The 14217-nt window shown below is 43.4% G+C and overlaps 14 non-coding genes across 14 annotated transcripts; 13 read left to right on the top strand and 1 right to left on the bottom strand.

Annotated features, from left to right (window-relative positions):
* Window positions 1–324: 324 nt before the first annotated feature.
* On the bottom strand, window positions 325–396 carry trnap-agg (transfer RNA proline (anticodon AGG)). The gene has a single exon. It is a non-coding gene; the product is annotated as a tRNA-Pro (tRNA).
* A 1228-nt stretch (window positions 397–1624) lies between these two features.
* On the top strand, window positions 1625–1696 carry trnap-ugg (transfer RNA proline (anticodon UGG)). Its single transcript has one exon. It is a non-coding gene; the product is annotated as a tRNA-Pro (tRNA).
* An 832-nt stretch (window positions 1697–2528) lies between these two features.
* trnap-ugg (transfer RNA proline (anticodon UGG)) lies at window positions 2529–2600 on the top strand. The gene has a single exon. It is a non-coding gene; the product is annotated as a tRNA-Pro (tRNA).
* Window positions 2601–3460: 860 nt separating this feature from the next.
* Window positions 3461–3534, top strand: trnap-agg (transfer RNA proline (anticodon AGG)). The gene has a single exon. It is a non-coding gene; the product is annotated as a tRNA-Pro (tRNA).
* Window positions 3535–4396: 862 nt separating this feature from the next.
* On the top strand, window positions 4397–4468 carry trnap-agg (transfer RNA proline (anticodon AGG)). Its single transcript has one exon. It is a non-coding gene; the product is annotated as a tRNA-Pro (tRNA).
* Window positions 4469–5331: 863 nt separating this feature from the next.
* On the top strand, window positions 5332–5403 carry trnap-agg (transfer RNA proline (anticodon AGG)). Its single transcript has one exon. It is a non-coding gene; the product is annotated as a tRNA-Pro (tRNA).
* Window positions 5404–6265: 862 nt separating this feature from the next.
* On the top strand, window positions 6266–6337 carry trnap-agg (transfer RNA proline (anticodon AGG)). Its single transcript has one exon. It is a non-coding gene; the product is annotated as a tRNA-Pro (tRNA).
* Window positions 6338–7197: 860 nt separating this feature from the next.
* Window positions 7198–7269, top strand: trnap-agg (transfer RNA proline (anticodon AGG)). Its single transcript has one exon. It is a non-coding gene; the product is annotated as a tRNA-Pro (tRNA).
* An 862-nt stretch (window positions 7270–8131) lies between these two features.
* Window positions 8132–8203, top strand: trnap-agg (transfer RNA proline (anticodon AGG)). Its single transcript has one exon. It is a non-coding gene; the product is annotated as a tRNA-Pro (tRNA).
* An 862-nt stretch (window positions 8204–9065) lies between these two features.
* Window positions 9066–9137, top strand: trnap-agg (transfer RNA proline (anticodon AGG)). The gene has a single exon. It is a non-coding gene; the product is annotated as a tRNA-Pro (tRNA).
* Window positions 9138–10934: 1797 nt separating this feature from the next.
* On the top strand, window positions 10935–11006 carry trnap-agg (transfer RNA proline (anticodon AGG)). Its single transcript has one exon. It is a non-coding gene; the product is annotated as a tRNA-Pro (tRNA).
* An 863-nt stretch (window positions 11007–11869) lies between these two features.
* Window positions 11870–11941, top strand: trnap-agg (transfer RNA proline (anticodon AGG)). The gene has a single exon. It is a non-coding gene; the product is annotated as a tRNA-Pro (tRNA).
* An 862-nt stretch (window positions 11942–12803) lies between these two features.
* On the top strand, window positions 12804–12875 carry trnap-ugg (transfer RNA proline (anticodon UGG)). Its single transcript has one exon. It is a non-coding gene; the product is annotated as a tRNA-Pro (tRNA).
* Window positions 12876–13740: 865 nt separating this feature from the next.
* Window positions 13741–13812, top strand: trnap-ugg (transfer RNA proline (anticodon UGG)). The gene has a single exon. It is a non-coding gene; the product is annotated as a tRNA-Pro (tRNA).
* The last annotated feature ends 405 nt before the right edge of the window (window positions 13813–14217 follow it).

The raw sequence follows: 14217 nt of genomic DNA, 5'->3' as shown, positions 1-14217 counted from the left end.
CTAAAAACTAGTTTGACCATTCTATGGAGAGGGGAGACTCTCACAAACGCAATGCTGTTCTCAGCTTCGCTCTAGGACCCCCACAAGGGTCACGGGGCTCGTCTGAAGGTAACCTATGTCCCGGTAAAATGACAGACTTTTAAACCAAGGAAGAAATTAAGAAATGTTGTGCGATGCTGAACACACTAGTGCAGAGCACAATGGATTAGCAGTCCATTGCCTTCATCACTCATCCACCTGGTCCTGCGCTCCAGTGGTGGCAGTCGCCCCTCCAACCAGTTCCCCAAGATCCGCCGGTCTCAGATTGTTAAAGTAGCTTCAAAAGGGCTCATCCGGGATTTGAACCCGGGACCTCTCGCACCCTAAGCGAGAATCATACCCCTAGACCAACGAGCCATTTCTTGCAATATATTGTTTTGCAGACAGCCAGCAATGACGGTGAGGATATGGATTGACGGGTCGATGTTGCCAGGCCACAGTGAATCACGTGAGTGTTGGAGGTATACTTGTGAGCATAGCTATCTTCCAAGCAGTTGACCAGGTTTCAGTTCAAATACTCTGGCAATTCATCTGCTGAGTCAATCCATATCCTCAATCTTCATTGCTAAAGACTGCAAAACAATGGCTTGAAAATGTAAATGGCTCGTTGGTCAAGTGGTATGATCTCAATTGATTTTGATGTCCTTTTTAATTGTTAAAATCCCATTTAGCTCTTTTTTAAAGCTGAAATGTCAACAATCTGAGACCAGCGGATCTTGGGGAACTGGTTGGAGGGGCACTGCCACCACTGAGACACCTGAGGACCAGGTGGATGAAGTGATGAAGGCAATGGACTGCAATCCATTGTGCTCTGCACTAGTGGGTTGAGCATCGCAGACATTTTTAATTTCTTCCTTGGTTCCAAAAATGTCTGTCATTTTACCGGGACATAGGTAAGTCCTTCAGACGAGTCCTGTGACACTTGTGGGGGTCGTGGAGAAGAATCCATTGTGCTCTGCACTGAGAACATTTATTGTTTCTTCCTTGTTTGTGTCAGAGTCTCCCCCGTTTCCATAGAATGGTCAAACTTTGTTTTTAGAATGGGTCAAACCATTCGGAAGCTACAGACATTTGTATGAGAAGACAGATTTTAGGGATGTGTCATGTTTTGACAAATATTGCTCTCGCTCTGCCACATTTCACCAAAGATGCAGAGGTGTGACATCAGCAGTTATGGTAGGATTGAGAAGCATCCAGTGCAAAGTACGTGACATTTCTAGTTTAAAACTGACAGATTCCAATGTTTTTTTGTTTTTTTTATTCACATACCGGTGCGTCAATCGGATCAAATGAAATGAGATCCAATTGATTTTGATGTCTACTTTTTAATTGTTAAAATCTACATTTAGCTCTTTCTTAATTTGTTTCTTGCTGTTACAGCTCAATGAAGATTGAATCTGAAAGACTCAGCAGATGAATTACAGAGTATTTGAACTGAAACCTGGTCAACTGCTTGGAAGATAGCTATGCTCACAAGTATACCACCAACACTCACGTGATTCACTGTGGCTTGGCAACATCAACCCTTCAATCCATATCCTCACCGTCATTGCTGGCGACTGCAAAACAATGGCTTGAAATAAATGGCTCGTTGGTCTAGGGGTATGATTCTCGCTTTGGGTGCGAGAGGTCCCGGGTTCAAATCCCGGACGAGCCCTTTTGAAGAGCCTTTAACAATCTGAGACAGGCGGATCTTGGGAAACTGGTTGGAGGGGCGACTGCCACCACTGGAGCGCAGGACCAGGTGGATGAGTGATGAAGGCAATGGACTGCTAATCCATTGTTCTCTGCACTAGTGGGTTCAGCATCGCTCAACATTTATTAATTTCTTCCTTGGTTAAAAAATCTGTCATTTTACCGGGACATAGGTAACCTTCAGACGAGTCCTGTGACACTTGTGGGGGTCGTAGAGCAAAACTGAGAACAGCATTGTGTTTGTGAGAGTCTCCCCTTTCCATAGCATGGTCAAACTTTTTTTGTAGGTCAAACCATTCGGAAGCTACAGACATTTGTATGAGAAGACAGATTTTAGGGATGTGTCATGTTTTGACAAATATTGCTCTCGCTCTGCCACATTTCACCAAAGATGCAGAGGTGTGACATCAGCAAAGTACGTGACATTTCTAGTTTAAAACTGACAGATTCCAAAGTTTTTTGTTTTTTTATTCACATACCGGTGCGTCAATCGGATCAAATGAAATGAGATCCAATTGATTTTGATGTCTACTTTTTAATTGTTAAAATCTACATTTAGCTCTTTCTTAATTTGTTTCTTGCTGTTACAGCTAATGAAGATTGAATCTGAAAGACTCAGCAGATGAATTACAGAGTATTTGAACTGAAACCTGGTCAACTGCTTGGAAGATAGCTATGCTCACAAGTATACCACCAACACTCACGTGATTCACTGTGGCTTGGCAACATCAACCCTTCAATCCATATCCTCACCGTCATTGCTGGCGACTGCAAAACAATGGCTTGAAATAAATGGCTCGTTGGTCTAGGGGTATGATTCTCGCTTTGGGTGCGAGAGGTCCCGGGTTCAAATCCCGGATGAGCCCTTTTGAAGAGCCTTTAACAATCTGAGACAGGCGGATCTTGGGAAACTGGTTGGAGGGGCGACTGCCACCACTGGAGCGCAGGACCAGGTGGATGAGTGATGAAGGCAATGGACTGCTAATCCATTGTGCTCTGCACTAGTGGGTTCAGCATCGCACAACATTTATTAATTTCTTCCTTGGTTTAAAAGTCTGTCATTTTACCGGGACATAGGTTACCTTCAGACGAGTCCTGTGACACTTGTGGGGGTCGTAGAGCAAAACTGAGAACAGCATTGTGTTTGTGAGAGTCTCCCCTTCCATAGAATGGTCAAACTAGTTTTTAGGTCAAACCATTCGGAAGCTACAGACATTTGTATGAGAAGACAGATTTTAGGGATGTGTCATGTTTTGACAAATATTGCTCTCGCTCTGCCACATTTCACCAAAGATGCAGAGGTGTGACATCAGCAGTTATGGTAGGATTGAGAAGCATCCAGTGCAAAGTACGTGACATTTCTAGTTTAAAACTGACAGATTCCAATGTTTTTTTGTTTTTATTCACATACCGGTGCGTCAATCGGATCAAATGAAATGAGATCCAATTGATTTTGATGTCTACTTTTTAATTGTTAAAATCTACATTTAGCTCTTTCTTAATTTGTTTCTTGCTGTTACAGCTAATGAAGATTGAATCTGAAAGACTCAGCAGATGAATTACAGAGTATTTGAACTGAAACCTGGTCAACTGCTTGGAAGATAGCTATGCTCACAAGTATACCACCAACACTCACGTGATTCACTGTGGCCTGGCAACATCAACCCTTCAATCCATATCCTCACCGTCATTGCTGGCGACTGCAAAACAATGGCTTGAAATAAATGGCTCGTTGGTCTAGGGGGGTATGATTCTCGCTTAGGGTGCGAGAGGTCCCGGGTTCAAATCCCGGATGAGCCCTTTTGAAGCTACTTTAACAATCTGAGACCGGCGGATCTTGGGGAACTGGTTGGAGGGGCGACTGCCACCACTGGAGCGCAGGACCAGGTGGATGAGTGATGAAGGCAATGGACTGCTAATCCATTGTGCTCTGCACTAGTGGGTTCAGCATCGCACAACATTTATTCATTTCTTCCTTGGTTTAAAAGTCTGTCATTTTACCGGGACATAGGTTACCTTCAGACGAGCCCCGTGACCCTTGTGGGGGTCCTAGAGCGAAGCTGAGAACAGCATTGCGTTTGTGAGAGTCTCCCCTTTCCATAGAATGGTCAAACTAGTTTTTAGGTCAAACCGTTCGGAAGCTACAGACATTTGTATGAGAAGACAGATTTTAGGGATGTGTCATGTTTTGACAAATATTGCTCTCGCTCTGCCACATTTCACCAAAGATGCAGAGGTGTGACATCAGCAGTTATGGTAGGATTGAGAAGCATCCAGTGCAAAGTACGTGACATTTCTAGTTTAAAACTGACAGATTCCAATGTTTTTTTGTTTTTTATTCACATACCGGTGCGTCAATCGGATCAAATGAAATGAGATCCAATTGATTTTGATGTCTACTTTTTAATTGTTAAAATCTACATTTAGCTCTTTCTTAATTTGTTTCTTGCTGTTACAGCTCATGAAGATTGAATCTGAAAGACTCAGCAGATGAATTACAGAGTATTTGAACTGAAACCTGGTCAACTGCTTGGAAGATAGCTATGCTCACAAGTATACCTCCAACACTCACGTGATTCACTGTGGCCTGGCAACATCGACCCGTCAATCCATATCCTCACCGTCATTGCTGGCGTCTGCAAAACAATATATTGCAAGAAATGGCTCGTTGGTCTAGGGGTATGATTCTCGCTTAGGGTGCGAGAGGTCCCGGGTTCAAATCCCGGATGAGCCCTTTTGAAGCTACTTTAACAATCTGAGACCGGCGGATCTTGGGGAACTGGTTGGAGGGGCGACTGCCACCACTGGAGCGCAGGACCAGGTGGATGAGTGATGAAGGCAATGGACTGCTAATCCATTGTGCTCTGCACTAGTGGGTTCAGCATCGCACAACATTTATTCATTTCTTCCTTGGTTTAAAAAATCTGTCATTTTACCGGGACATAGGTTACCTTCAGACGAGTCCTGTGACACTTGTGGGGGTCCTAGAGCGAAGCTGAGAACAGCATTGCGTTTGTGAGAGTCTCCCCTTTCCATAGAATGGTCAAACTAGTTTTTAGGTCAAACCGTTCGGAAGCTACAGACATTTGTATGAGAAGACAGATTTTAGGGATGTGTCATGTTTTGACAAATATTGCTCTCGCTCTGCCACATTTCACCAAAGATGCAGAGGTGTGACATCAGCAGTTATGGTAGGATTGAGAAGCATCCAGTGCAAAGTACGTGACATTTCTAGTTTAAAACTGACAGATTCCAATGTTTTTTTGTTTTTTATTCACATACCGGTGCGTCAATCGGATCAAATGAAATGAGATCCAATTGATTTTGATGTCTACTTTTTAATTGTTAAAATCTACATTTAGCTCTTTCTTAATTTGTTTCTTGCTGTTACAGCTAATGAAGATTGAATCTGAAAGACTCAGCAGATGAATTACAGAGTATTTGAACTGAAACCTGGTCAACTGCTTGGAAGATAGCTATGCTCACAAGTATACCACCAACACTCACGTGATTCACTGTGGCCTGGCAACATCGACCCTTCAATCCATATCCTCACCGTCATTGCTGGCGACTGCAAAACAATGGCTTGAAATAAATGGCTCGTTGGTCTAGGGGTATGATTCTCGCTTAGGGTGCGAGAGGTCCCGGGTTCAAATCCCGGATGAGCCCTTTTGAAGCTACTTTAACAATCTGAGACCGGCGGATCTTGGGGAACTGGTTGGAGGGGCGACTGCCACCACTGGAGCGCAGGACCAGGTGGATGAGTGATGAAGGCAATGGACTGCTAATCCATTGTGCTCTGCACTAGTGGGTTCAGCATCGCACAACATTTATTAATTTCTTCCTTGGTTTAAAAGTCTGTCATTTTACCGGGACATAGTTTACCTTCAGACGAGTCCTGTGACACTTGTGGGGGTCGTAGAGCAAAACTGAGAACAGCATTGTGTTTGTGAGAGTCTCCCCTTTCCATAGAATGGTCAAACTAGTTTTTAGGTCAAACCGTTCGGAAGCTACAGACATTTGTATGAGAAGACAGATTTTAGGGATGTGTCATGTTTTGACAAATATTGCTCTCGCTCTGCCACATTTCACCAAAGATGCAGAGGTGTGACATCAGCAGTTATGGTAGGATTGAGAAGCATCCAGTGCAAAGTACGTGACATTTCTAGTTTAAAACTGACAGATTCCAATGTTTTTTTGTTTTTTATTCACATACCGGTGCGTCAATCGGATCAAATGAAATGAGATCCAATTGATTTTGATGTCTACTTTTTAATTGTTAAAATCTACATTTAGCTCTTTCTTAATTTGTTTCTTGCTGTTACAGCTCATGAAGATTGAATCTGAAAGACTCAGCAGATGAATTACAGAGTATTTGAACTGAAACCTGGTCAACTGCTTGGAAGATAGCTATGCTCACAAGTGTACCTCCAACACTCACGTGATTCACTGTGGCCTGGCAACATCGACCCGTCAATCCATATCCTCACCGTCATTGCTGGCGTCTGCAAAACAATGTATTGCAAGAAATGGCTCGTTGGTCTAGGGGTATGATTCTCGCTTAGGGTGCGAGAGGTCCCGGGTTCAAATCCCGGATGAGCCCTTTTGAAGCTACTTTAACAATCTGAGACCGGCGGATCTTGGGGAACTGGTTGGAGGGGCGACTGCCACCACTGGAGCGCAGGACCAGGTGGATGAGTGATGAAGGCAATGGACTGCTAATCCATTGTGCTCTGCACTAGGGTTCAGCATCGCACAACATTTATTAATTTCTTCCTTGGTTTAAAAGTCTGTCATTTTACCGGGACATAGGTTACCTTCAGACGAGTCCTGTGACACTTGTGGGGGTCGTAGAGCAAAACTGAGAACAGCATTGTGTTTGTGAGAGTCTCCCCTTTCCATAGAATGGTCAAACTAGTTTTTAGGTCAAACCGTTCGGAAGCTACAGACATTTGTATGAGAAGACAGATTTTAGGGATGTGTCATGTTTTGACAAATATTGCTCTCGCTCTGCCACATTTCACCAAAGATGCAGAGGTGTGACATCAGCAGTTATGGTAGGATTGAGAAGCATCCAGTGCAAAGTACGTGACATTTCTAGTTTAAAACTGACAGATTCCAATGTTTTTTTGTTTTTTATTCACATACCGGTGCGTCAATCGGATCAAATGAAATGAGATCCAATTGATTTTGATGTCTACTTTTTAATTGTTAAAATCTACATTTAGCTCTTTCTTAATTTGTTTCTTGCTGTTACAGCTAATGAAGATTGAATCTGAAAGACTCAGCAGATGAATTACAGAGTATTTGAACTGAAACCTGGTCAACTGCTTGGAAGATAGCTATGCTCACAAGTATACCACCAACACTCACGTGATTCACTGTGGCCTGGCAACATCGACCCTTCAATCCATATCCTCACCGTCATTGCTGGCGACTGCAAAACAATGGCTTGAAATAAATGGCTCGTTGGTCTAGGGGTATGATTCTCGCTTAGGGTGCGAGAGGTCCCGGGTTCAAATCCCGGATGAGCCCTTTTGAAGAGCCTTTAACAATCTGAGACCGGCGGATCTTGGGGAACTGGTTGGAGGGGCGACTGCCACCACTGGAGCGCAGGACCAGATGGATGAGTGATGAAGGCAATGGACTGCTAATCCATTGTGCTCTGCACTAGTGGGCTCAGCATCACACAACATTTATTAATTTCTTCCTTGGTCAAAAAGTCTGTCATTTTACCGTGACATAGTTTACCTTCAGACGAGTCCTGTGACACTTGTGGGGGTCGTAGAGCAAAACTGAGAACATCATTGTGTTTGTGAGAGTCTCCCCTTTCCATAGAATGGTCAAACTAGTTTTTAGGTCAAACCGTTCGGAAGCTACAGACATTTGTATGAGAAGACAGATTTTAGGGATGTGTCATGTTTTGACAAATATTGCTCTCGCTCTGCCACATTTCACCAAAGATGCAGAGGTGTGACATCAGCAGTTATGGTAGGATTGAGAAGCATCCAGTGCAAAGTACGTGACATTTCTAGTTTAAAACTGACAGATTCCAATGTTTTTTTGTTTTTTATTCACATACCGGTGCGTCAATCGGATCAAATGAAATGAGATCCAATTGATTTTGATGTCTACTTTTTAATTGTTAAAATCTACATTTAGCTCTTTCTTAATTTGTTTCTTGCTGTTACAGCTAATGAAGATTGAATCTGAAAGACTCAGCAGATGAATTACAGAGTATTTGAACTGAAACCTGGTCAACTGCTTGGAAGATAGCTATGCTCACAAGTATACCACCAACACTCACGTGATTCACTGTGGCCTGGCAACATCGACCCTTCAATCCATATCCTCACCGTCATTGCTGGTGTCTGCAAAACAATATATTGCAAGAAATGGCTCGTTGGTCTAGGGGTATGATTCTCGCTTAGGGTGCGAGAGGTCCCGGGTTCAAATCCCGGATGAGCCCTTTTGAAGCTACTTTAACAATCTGAGACCGGCGGATCTTGGGGAACTGGTTGGAGGGGCGACTGCCACCACTGGAGCGCAGGACCAGGTGGATGAGTGATGAAGGCAATGGACTGCTAATCCATTGTGCTCTGCACTAGTGTGTTCAGCATCGCACAACATTTCTTAATTTCTTCCTTGGTTTAAAAGTCTGTCATTTTACCGGGACATAGGTTACCTTCAGACGAGCCCCGTGACCCTTGTGGGGGTCCTAGAGCGAAGCTGAGAACAGCATTGCGTTTGTGAGAGTCTCCCCTCTCCATAGAATGGTCAAACTAGTTTTTAGGTCAAACCGTTCGGAAGCTACAGACATTTGTATGAGAAGACAGATTTTAGGGATGTGTCATGTTTTGACAAATATTGCTCTCGCTCTGCCACATTTCACCAAAGATGCAGAGGTGTGACATCAGCAGTTATGGTAGGATTGAGAAGCATCCAGTGCAAAGTACGTGACATTTCTAGTTTAAAACTGACAGATTCCAATGTTTTTTTGTTTTTTATTCACATACCGGTGCGTCAATCGGATCAAATGAAATGAGATCCAATTGATTTTGATGTCTACTTTTTAATTGTTAAAATCTACATTTAGCTCTTTCTTAATTTGTTTCTTGCTGTTACAGCTAATGAAGATTGAATCTGAAAGACTCAGCAGATGAATTACAGAGTATTTGAACTGAAACCTGGTCAACTGCTTGGAAGATAGCTATGCTCACAAGTATACCACCAACACTCACGTGATTCACTGTGGCCTGGCAACATCGACCCTTCAATCCATATCCTCACCGTCATTGCTGGCGACTGCAAAACAATGGCTTGAAATAAATGGCTCGTTGGTCTAGGGGTATGATTCTCGCTTAGGGTGCGAGAGGTCCCGGGTTCAAATCCCGGATGAGCCCTTTTGAAGCTACTTTAACAATCTGAGACCGGCGGATCTTGGGGAACTGGTTGGAGGGGCGACTGCCACCACTGGAGCGCAGGACCAGGTGGATGAGTGATGAAGGCAATGGACTGCTAATCCATTGTGCTCTGCACTAGTGGGTTCAGCATCGCACAACATTTATTCATTTCTTCCTTGGTTTAAAAATCTGTCATTTTACCGGGACATAGGTTACCTTCAGACGAGCCCCGTGACCCTTGTGGGGGTCGTAGAGCAAAACTGAGAACAGCATTGTGTTTGTGAGAGTCTCCCCTTTCCATAGAATGGTCAAACTAGTTTTTAGGTCAAACCGTTCGGAAGCTACAGACATTTGTATGAGAAGACAGATTTTAGGGATGTGTCATGTTTTGACAAATATTGCTCTCGCTCTGCCACATTTCACCAAAGATGCAGAGGTGTGACATCAGCAGTTATGGTAGGATTGAGAAGCATCCAGTGCAAAGTACGTGACATTTCTAGTTTAAAACTGACAGATTCCAATGTTTTTTTGTTTTTTATTCACATACCGGTGCGTCAATCGGATCAAATGAAATGAGATCCAATTGATTTTGATGTCTACTTTTTAATTGTTAAAATCTACATTTAGCTCTTTCTTAATTTGTTTCTTGCTGTTACAGCTAATGAAGATTGAATCTGAAAGACTCAGCAGATGAATTACAGAGTATTTGAACTGAAACCTGGTCAACTGCTTGGAAGATAGCTATGCTCACAAGTATACCACCAACACTCACGTGATTCACTGTGGCTTGGCAACATCAACCCTTCAATCCATATCCTCACCGTCATTGCTGGTGTCTGCAAAACAATATATTGCAAGAAATGGCTCGTTGGTCTAGGGGTATGATTCTCGCTTAGGGGCGAGAGGTCCCGGGTTCAAATCCCGGATGAGCCCTTTTGAAGAGCCTTTAACAATCTGAGACCGGGCGGATCTTGGGGAACTGGTTGGAGGGGCGACTGCCACCACTGGAGCGCAGGACCAGGTGGATGAGTGATGAAGGCAATGGACTGCTAATCCATTGTGCTCTGCACTAGTGGGTTCAGCATCGCACAACATTTATTAATTTCTTCCTTGGTTTAAAAAATCTGTCATTTTACCGGGACATAGGTTACCTTCAGACGAGTCCTGTGACACTTGTGGGGGTCGTAGAGCAAAACTGAGAACAGCATTGTGTTTGTGAGAGTCTCCCCTTTCCATAGAATGGTCAAACTAGTTTTTAGGTCAAACCGTTCGGAAGCTACAGACATTTGTATGAGAAGACAGATTTTAGGGATGTGTCATGTTTTGACAAATATTGCTCTCGCTCTGCCACATTTCACCAAAGATGCAGAGGTGTGACATCAGCAGTTATGGTAGGATTGAGAAGCATCCAGTGCAAAGTACGTGACATTTCTAGTTTAAAACTGACAGATTCCAATGTTTTTTTGTTTTTTATTCACATACCGGTGCGTCAATCGGATCAAATGAAATGAGATCCAATTGATTTTGATGTCTACTTTTTAATTGTTAAAATCTACATTTAGCTCTTTCTTAATTTGTTTCTTGCTGTTACAGCTAATGAAGATTGAATCTGAAAGACTCAGCAGATGAATTACAGAGTATTTGAACTGAAACCTGGTCAACTGCTTGGAAGATAGCTATGCTCACAAGTATACCACCAACACTCACGTGATTCACTGTGGCCTGGCAACATCGACCCGTCAATCCATATCCTCACCGTCATTGCTGGTGTCTGCAAAACAATATATTGCAAGAAATGGCTCGTTGGTCTAGGGGTATGATTCTCGCTTAGGGTGCGAGAGGTCCCGGGTTCAAATCCCGGATGAGCCCTTTTGAAGCTACTTTAACAATCTGAGACCGGCGGATCTTGGGGAACTGGTTGGAGGGGCGACTGCCACCACTGGAGCGCAGGACCAGGTGGATGAGTGATGAAGGCAATGGACTGCTAATCCATTGTGCTCTGCACTAGTGTGTTCAGCATCGCACAACATTTCTTAATTTCTTCCTTGGTTTAAAAGTCTGTCATTTTACCGGGACATAGGTTACCTTCAGACGAGCCCCGTGACACTTGTGGGGGTCCTAGAGCAAAACTGAGAACAGCATTGCGTTTGTGAGAGTCTCCCCTTTCCATAGAATGGTCAAACTAGTTTTTAGGTCAAACCGTTTAAGAAGCTACAGACATTTGTATGAGAAGACATATTTTAGGGATGTGTCATGTTTTGACAAATATTGCTCTCGCTCTGCCACATTTCACCAAAGATGCAGAGGTGTGACATCAGCAGTTATGGTAGGATTGAGAAGCATCCAGTGCAAAGTACGTGACATTTCTAGTTTAAAACTGACAGATTCCAATGTTTTTTTGTTTTTTATTCACATACCGGTGCGTCAATCGGATCAAATGAAATGAGATCCAATTGATTTTGATGTCTACTTTTTAATTGTTAAAATCTACATTTAGCTCTTTCTTAATTTGTTTCTTGCTGTTACAGCTAATGAAGATTGAATCTGAAAGACTCAGCAGATGAATTACAGAGTATTTGAACTGAAACCTGGTCAACTGCTTGGAAGATAGCTATGCTCACAAGTATACCACCAACACTCACGTGATTCACTGTGGCCTGGCAACATCAACCCTTCAATCCATATCCTCACCGTCATTGCTGGCGACTGCAAAACAATGGCTTGAAATAAATGGCTCGTTGGTCTAGGGGTATGATTCTCGCTTAGGGTGCGAGAGGTCCCGGGTTCAAATCCCGGATGAGCCCTTTTGAAGCTACTTTAACAATCTGAGACCGGCGGATCTTGGGGAACTGGTTGGAGGGGCGACTGCCACCACTGGAGCGCAGGACCAGGTGGATGAGTGATGAAGGCAATGGACTGCTAATCCATTGTGCTCTGCACTAGTGTGTTCAGCATCGCACAACATTTCTTAATTTCTTCCTTGGTTTAAAAGTCTGTCATTTTACCGGGACATAGGTTACCTTCAGACGAGCCCCGTGACCCTTGTGGGGGTCCTAGAGCGAAGCTGAGAACAGCATTGCGTTTGTGAGAGTCTCCCCTCTCCATAGAATGGTCAAACTAGTTTTTAGGTCAAACCGTTCGGAAGCTACAGACATTTGTATGAGAAGACAGATTTTAGGGATGTGTCATGTTTTGACAAATATTGCTCTCGCTCTGCCACATTTCACCAAAGATGCAGAGGTGTGACATCAGCAGTTATGGTAGGATTGAGAAGCATCCAGTGCAAAGTACGTGACATTTCTAGTTTAAAACTGACAGATTCCAATGTTTTTTTGTTTTTTATTCACATACCGGTGCGTCAATCGGATCAAATGAAATGAGATCCAATTGATTTTGATGTCTACTTTTTAATTGTTAAAATCTACATTTAGCTCTTTCTTAATTTGTTTCTTGCTGTTACAGCTAATGAAGATTGAATCTGAAAGACTCAGCAGATGAATTACAGAGTATTTGAACTGAAACCTGGTCAACTGCTTGGAAGATAGCTATGCTCACAAGTATACCACCAACACTCACGTGATTCACTGTGGCCTGGCAACATCAACCCTTCAATCCATATCCTCACCGTCATTGCTGGCGACTGCAAAACAATGGCTTGAAATAAATGGCTCGTTGGTCTAGGGGTATGATTCTCGCTTTGGGTGCGAGAGGTCCTGGGTTCAAATCCCGGATGAGCCCTTTTGAAGAGCCTTTAACAATCTGAGACCGGCGGATCTTGGGGAACTGGTTGGAGGGGCGACTGCCACCACTGGAGCGCAGGACCAGGTGGATGAGTGATGAAGGCAATGGACTGCTAATCCATTGTGCTCTGCACTAGTGGGTTCAGCATCGCACAACATTTATTAATTTCTTCCTTGGTTTAAAAGTCTGTCATTTTACCGGGACATAGGTTACCTTCAGACGAGTCCTGTGACACTTGTGGGGGTCGTAGAGCAAAACTGAGAACAGCATTGTGTTTGTGAGAGTCTCCCCTTTCCATAGAATGGTCAAACTAGTTTTTAGGTCAAACCGTTCGGAAGCTACAGACATTTGTATGAGAAGACAGATTTTAGGGATGTGTCATGTTTTGACAAATATTGCTCTCGCTCTGCCACATTTCACCAAAGATGCAGAGGTGTGACATCAGCAGTTATGGTAGGATTGAGAAGCATCCAGTGCAAAGTACGTGACATTTCTAGTTTAAAACTGACAGATTCCAATGTTTTTTTGTTTTTTTATTCACATACCGGTGCGTCAATCGGATCAAATGAAATGAGATCCAATTGATTTTGATGTCTACTTTTTAATTGTTAAAATCTACATTTAGCTCTTTCTTAATTTGTTTCTTGCTGTTACAGCTTTAATGAAGATTGAATCTGAAAGACTCAGCAGATGAATTACAGAGTATTTGAACTGAAACCTGGTCAACTGCTTGGAAGATAGCTATGCTCACAAGTATACCACCAACACTCACGTGATTCACTGTGGCCTGGCAACATCAACCCTTCAATCCATATCCTCACCGTCATTGCTGGCGACTGCAAAACAATGGCTTGAAATAAATGGCTCGTTGGTCTAGGGGTATGATTCTCGCTTTGGGTGCGAGAGGTCCTGGGTTCAAATCCCGGAAGAGCCCTTTTGAAGAGCCTTTAACAATCTGAGACAGGCGGATCTTGGGAAACTGGTTGGAGGGGCGACTGCCACCACTGGAGCGCAGGACCAGGTGGATGAGTGATGAAGGCAATGGACTGCTAATCCATTGTGCTCTGCACTAGTGGGTTCAGCATCGCACAACATTTATTAATTTCTTCCTTGGTTTAAAAGTCTGTCATTTTACCGGGACATAGGTTACCTTCAGACGAGCCCTGTGACACTTGTGGGGGTCGTAGAGCAAAACTGAGAACAGCATTGTGTTTGTGAGAGTCTCCCTTTCCATAGAATGGTCAAACTAGTTTTTAGGTCAAACCGTTCGGAAGCTACAGACATTTGTATGAGAAGACAGATTTTAGGGATGTGTCATGTTTTGACAAATATTGCTCTC

This window comes from Oncorhynchus masou, chromosome 26, assembly GCF_036934945.1.
Source record: "Oncorhynchus masou masou isolate Uvic2021 chromosome 26, UVic_Omas_1.1, whole genome shotgun sequence".
Classification (NCBI taxonomy): domain Eukaryota; kingdom Metazoa; phylum Chordata; class Actinopteri; order Salmoniformes; family Salmonidae; genus Oncorhynchus; species Oncorhynchus masou.
The sequence above is the reverse complement of the archived record's forward strand: the minus strand, read 5'-3'. Positions and strand labels throughout refer to the sequence as shown.